We start from the raw sequence: 6,852 nt of genomic DNA, 5'->3' as shown, positions 1-6,852 counted from the left end.
AGGCACTGCACCTCTGCTCTTATTTGAAATGTAGTATGACTATCTTAGTCATTATAAAAGCCACCAGACATGTACCTTGATGAAGACAAATATGCAAATAAGATTGGCATACTCTTGAGTGTGGGCCAGCATGACAGATTTTTTAAAATTCAAAAAGCTGAGAGGGATCTTAGATAGTATGTAAGCAAATCCTATTGTTCTTTCAGTTGAGAAAATGAAGACTATCTGGTTATGTTATTTGTCCAAGGTATCTCAACTAGTTAGTGAGAAAATTAAGATTAGAACCCAGATATCATAACTTTCTGATTATTTCTTTATACTATGGAGCTATATTTTTAAGGAAAAAAAGTGACAGGATAAGAAAAGCTAATCTGATTGTAACTCCATTTAGGGTCTGGTCATTTCTCTTGTTTATATCAAGGCTCCTTTAATTTAATACTTTCAAGATCTCACTGAACTTTGAAATAACCCTATTAAATAGCAGATGCAAGTTATGACAACTTGCATCTGCTATTTAATAGGGTTATTAATAGGTTTACTAATTCTTTAATACATTTATTTCTCATTTTATATAGGTGATGAAATTGGGGCACAGAGTTTCATTTTCTTCAACAAGATCACAGAGCTAGTAAATGGGACAGTACCCGGTCTTCCAAATCCTTTTTAACTTGTCTTACTACAATTAGTCTTATCAGGAGAAATACATAAATGATCTAACAAAATAATCACAGCAGAAAAAACACCACTTTTGTGTTGCACACCAATTGGAAGACAAAGGGGACAAGCTGATGATGGGAAATGTAAGGCCTCAAAAAATAGTAACTAACAGTGTTGCCATGGTAACAAAACTGAGCAATTAGAGGCATTGATGCAAATTTCTTTAAACAAAAAAAATAAAATTCTATGAAATAAGATAATTTTTGGTCAGTTCTTACATAGTTTCAAAACACCAACTGCACAAGTGCAAGGATGAATTTGACTTAACATCAGTTTCTGGGTGAAGACATAGGAATTTTCATTTACTGCAAACAGAATGTGATCCAATGTTATGACACAGCTGCCAAAAAAAAAGCTAATGCAATCCTAGGGTTGCAGTGATAGAGGATATATGGAGTAAACTTCACTGGTTATACAAAATTTGGTTCATTATGTTTACATCTTGGTGCCACATTTTAAGAAGGATGTTAAAAAGAATGGAAGTGTAGAAACCATTTCCTCGGAGGAACTATTGAAGAACTAGGGTATTAATTTGAGGATAAGGAGAATTAAGGTTCTTTAAATTTATTCATTCACTCAACAAAAATGTATTGAGGGCCCACTATACATCAGACTAGGTAAGGTTTAGGTGACTGTAAAGACCTTGGTCAGTACCTGAGTGAGTTGAGGAGTCATGTGGAAGATTTTAGGTAGAGGAGTGACAGTATCTCATATGTTTTCAAGGTATCATTCTAAGCATTACATTGAGAATAGGCTATTGGAGGAGTGTAGTGACATGGGAAGCATGGAGACAAATCAGGAGGTTATTGCAATAATCTAGGCAAGGGCAGATATTTGGACCAGATGGTAACAATGGAGGGAAAAAAAGTGATTGGATTTTGGATATATTTTTAATTGGGGTTATATTTCTATAAGTAAAGAGAAGATGTATTTTTTAAAAATAGGTTAAACTTAATTTAAATCTCTGTGCCTTCCGAGGACAGCACCAGAACCCATGGATGATGTTGGGAGAGGAGCAGAAGGAGAGAATTTGCCAGGTGGTAGATCTTTCAATGACAGAGAGAGAAAGTGGGTAGAGGGTGGGAAGAATTGGAACCTGCCTCTCTCCCTCCAATGTCATACCATTTTGACTCAGTGTCACAGAGGAAGAAAATGTTCACAACTGTCAGAAATATTATAGAATTTTAGAAAGTTCATGAAATTAGCAATATAAATTGCAAAACATCACACTGCTATTATATTTGTTCTACAATAGTATAAAAACAACACAATTTAAAAAATAAAAAAAAAAGGAGTATAAAGAAAGACCATGACCTGCCACTTGCTTGAGGAGTCCCTTAGAATTACTACTTCCAGGTAACCTGCATGACCACCATCACCTCACATCCCCATTTAACCTATAATCATTTTTGTACCCTACGACTATGAAACATAGTAGAAGAAACTAATAGGAAAATCAACAATGCTAAATAAATATGGACAAATGTTTCTGCCTCAAAATGCTCTGATGGAAAAGTAAGTGAAATTGGACTCAGAGGACATAAAAACCATATCTGTGCCATTTGGAGAAGAAGAACTGGAATGTGGGCTGAAAGCAAGACTAACATAAATGCAAAGGAGAACTGTAGCTATTAAAAGTATCACAATAAAGGGCTGATTTTTTGACACCTATGAGTATTCTTAGCAATTGATAGAAATAACTTGGTACTGTAATATAATCATGAGTTTATGATTCAATCAGTATTTGTAAGTTAAGTGTCGCCACTGTTGTTATACATTTGTATGTAAACAGAATTAGGTTATTGATGTAAGAGATAGTTTACTAATTCTTTAATACATTTATTTATCAAATATCTTCTATGTGTCAGGGATATCATTCTTAAAAAGACAAACACTGTCCCTTGTCCTCAAGTAATTTACAGTCTGGCTCAGTGGTTCTCAGTGTTAATGTACTTGAAAATCATTTAAAGAATTTATTAAAAATGCAAATTGTAGCTCCCACTCTTGCTCCTGCAGAAATGCTGATTAAATAGATCTAGAGTGAATCCCAGGAACCCATCTCCATTTTAAACAAGGAGACCCTACTGCAGGTGGTCCACAGACACCACTTTGAGAAATTATGGAATGCAACACTGAGCCACTGAGGAGAAACGAGAGATTTTTATCAGCCTCTCAGGGCAACAACTGGTGACGAGAATCAGGATAACTACTTGCAAATAAGCATATATCCTTTGGTGAGAAATTTATTCCTATTGAATAGGAAAACTTGGATAATTCCTAGAAGAGAATAACTTCCATTTCCCAGGCAACACTTTTTCAAAGTGTCTGGCCTTGTGGGGATCATTTACCCATCAAAAGCATACTGGACCAATCAGTCAGCTTACTAAGTACTACCAACTTCATCTTCAACCTTGACCTGCCACACCCACTGCCTATGGAGGAAAATAATTAACTGCCCATACCTTTTTCTTAGCTGATTTGACCAAGGGTGAATACCTAACCCTGGCTGGTCAGAGAGGAAAATTTTCTCTTTCAATCATCTGAACTAAGAGACATAGAGTTCTAGTCACTTGATTGTAGATCAAGCTAAAGGATCATAAACAGTTGAGATGAGAGAGTTAAACAGGAACCCAGCAAGAGTAGAGACCAGAATATAGGTGTAAAAAATAGCAGTGAAGTCACAAGAGAGACACAAATATGAGTAGAGCACTTGACTTCCGAGCAATCAGAATAACTACAGTTACTGACTTTTCATTTCTCATCTCCATTTCTCTCAGACCCAGCTCTAATCTCTATCCTTAGGGCCTTGAGTGTTCTTGCAACAAAATTCTCATTTTCTAAGTCAGCTAGGGTGGGTTCTGTCCATTGCAACCAAATTGTCCCTAAGATAAGCAGAGACTAGACACTTCAGGGGGAAAAATGCTACCTACACACTCATATATAGTGTTTGGTTAGATTTGAATTGCAAGCAACAGAAACAAGCTCTAAGATAAATAAACTGTTGGAAGACTATTAGAATTGAGATTAGAGGACCAAGTTCTGAAATGAACAGTAACCAAGGTAATACAAATTGATTTGGAAACGGAAAGTATAGCCAATGTCTCATAACAGGAATGCGTAGTTGGCACATGACTTCTGTGTTGAATGACCACTAACCACTCCCATTCATGCTACATTCTCTCAAGATTACAAAACTGAAGAGAAAGTATATGACTGGCCAAACCTAGGACACATACCTATGTCTGGTTTTGTGAAGACAAGGAAAGGAAGAATGTGCCTTTTGCTTTCAGTCTGGGAAGCAGGCACCCATATCTTCTCTTCTGAAAACCAGACACCATGGAAGAGATGCAATTCCTAAAAGGAAATCGAGGCATTTTGTGAGTGGGAATGGATACTAGAAAAACTTTGAAATAGAAATTAGCAAGCGACCATATGTTTACCTTTGGACATAAAAAATTACACAGATATGATTCGGTATTCAACATGAAAAATAATAGTCTGATAATTAGAGAAATGAAATAACCAAGTTTGTGAAATAATGAACTCCCTGTTACTCTAACTGTTCAAGTAAGAGTTAGATAACCTTTAGTCAGTAACATTGAGGAGATTTCAAAATTGAATGACAAATGGGCTCAATAACTTGTTCTTAATAGTATACTAAGAAAACACATTTAAAGCCACATCTTGGGTAATAAGTACCATATACCTATTAAACGCTTTATGAAGTAGCTCTGCCTTTTATGTGCCTTGAAGTTATTCTAAGTTTTAAATTGCCCTGCTTATTTCCCTGTCTCTGCATCTCTCTAATTGTCATTGCTGACATAGCTTCACCTCGAGCTAAAAGTATAATCTTGCCCTGCAGTTTGGGACCAAATTCGTTCCCAGGCATAGGAACAAAGAGAAGCCACAAAAGTCCCAAAATAGAGGTTTACCAACTCAATACACAGGCTGCATTGCAGCACAGATTGTCTTGATTTTGGTAGTCCAGTTCCTTGATAACTAGGGCAACGCATTGTTTTCTTGTGGTGGAGCCTTTGTCTGGCATACCTGTCTCCCCCAGGACTGAATTTCTTGAACTTGAACTACCTGTTTTTCTCTGCTTCTACTGATTAAGGCTTTGTCGAATGTCTGTTTTGACTGCATGTATCAGGCAGCGTTCAATGCTGGAGATATCACCTGAAATATTGAAAGCAGAAAGGGATTTAATACAGAGAATTATATCACTACAAAATCACCAGAAGGGCTGGAAGATTAGGTTATAACCTGAGGTCCAGGAATGACTCCCTGAATATCATGAAACACTGACCTCCCAGGGAAGTTACCTCCTCTGCCATTAGCAGGAAGGTAGGGAACCAGGAGTCTGCCATCAAAACTATTCAAGTTAAAAACAAAACAAAACAAAACCCCAAAATGCTGTAGCTACAATCCAGAGGTCGGGAAGTTTGATGCTACTACCATTGCAACTGCCTCTTGATAACCATGAAACTGGAGACTGGACATTGCAGAAAACCCCACAGTTCCACAATTGTGTATCATCAACAAACAGAGAAGAGCAGCAGTAAGAAAGCCTCCACTTTAGCGCTGCCTTTTCAAATGTGTGTAGGTGCATCTAATTGGTGGAATTTAATCAAATATAGACCTCTGGTGACAAGAAAGTCTGGGAAATTTAGTATTCAGCTTTCTATCTACCTCAGTACAGAAAGTCACACTAGAAGGAAGTGAGCAATGAATGCCAAGGGCCATATCCAACACATCATGCCCACATTGCACTGAAGTCCTAGTCGTATATCATAGCAAGAAAATAAATGAAAGGCATACAGTCAGAAAGAGAGAAAGAGAGAAAGAGAGAAAGAGAGAAAGAAAGAAAGAAAGAAAGAAAGAAAGAAAGAAAGAAAGAAAGAAAGAAAGAAAGAAAGAAAGAAAGAAAGAAAGAAAGAAAGCTATTCTTATTCACAGATCACCTGATTTTATACAAGGAAAATCATCATAAACCTACCAAAAAACCCTACTAGAATAATTAAGTATACGTATCAAAGTCCAGAATATAAGATCGATATAGAAGTCTTATCTGTATTTCTCCATATGAGCAATGAACAAGTGGAAATTTAAAAATGTTAAATACCATTTATGATAGCATTAAAACATATGAAGTACTCAGGAGTGGATTTTATAAAATATGTGTAAGATCTGTACACTGAAAACTATAAAATATTACTGAGAGAACTGAAAGAAAGCCTAAACAGAGAGTAATATCATGTTCACAGATTGGAAGACAATATTAAAATGTACACCTCCTCAAATTGACCTTTAATTTCATTGCAAGCTCAATCAAAATCTCAACAGGTTTAAAAAAAAAAACATTAACGATCTGATTTTAAAATGTATATGGATATGCAAAGGACCCAGCATAGCCGAAACAATGTTTAAAAAAATACTTCACAAAGTTGGATGTCTTACACTATCTGAGCTCAAGACTCTTTTGGGTTCCTGAACCCAATTCCGTAGTGTGTGGGGTGGAAGGGGCTATGGTATGGGAGTAGGGGCCTCCCACACAATACCAAGCAATTCTCTGGCACCAACAGAGTGTGAAAATTCAAGTGAATTCTGACACTATCTACTCGGAAAGAGCCTCAGATTCTACAGGTAAAAGACTCAGTCCAACAAGACCGATTACCTCCCACCCCCATACTTTTGACCAACTGGCTGTACATCAGAAGTTCCCATGATATCCTCCCTGGGTTTGATTCATTTTCTGAAGTGGGTCATATAACTCAGAAAAACATTTTACTTACTAGGTAACTGGTTTATTATGAAAAGATATAACTCAGCAACAGATAGATGGAAGAGATGCATAAAGCAAGGTATGGGGAGAGGGGCTCAGAGGTTCCCTGCCCACTCCGGGCCAGCAACCCTCCTAGCAGCACCCCAACACATTCGCCAACCCAAAAGTTTTCCAAATTTCATCCTTTTCAGCTTTTATGGAGGCTTTGTTACATAGGAACAGAACAGTGGTTCCTGAAATAGACCTACACATACATGGTCAATTGATTCTCCACAAAGGTGTATAGGCAATTCAGTGAGGAAAAAGATAAACTTTTTTTAAACAAATGATGGCAGAACAATTAGAGATCCATG

The sequence above is a fragment of the Pteropus vampyrus genome, unplaced genomic scaffold, assembly GCF_000151845.1.
Source record: "Pteropus vampyrus isolate Shadow unplaced genomic scaffold, Pvam_2.0 Scaffold9, whole genome shotgun sequence".
In the NCBI taxonomy this organism is placed as follows: Eukaryota; Metazoa; Chordata; class Mammalia; order Chiroptera; family Pteropodidae; genus Pteropus; species Pteropus vampyrus.
The sequence above is the reverse complement of the archived record's forward strand: the minus strand, read 5'-3'. Positions refer to the sequence as shown.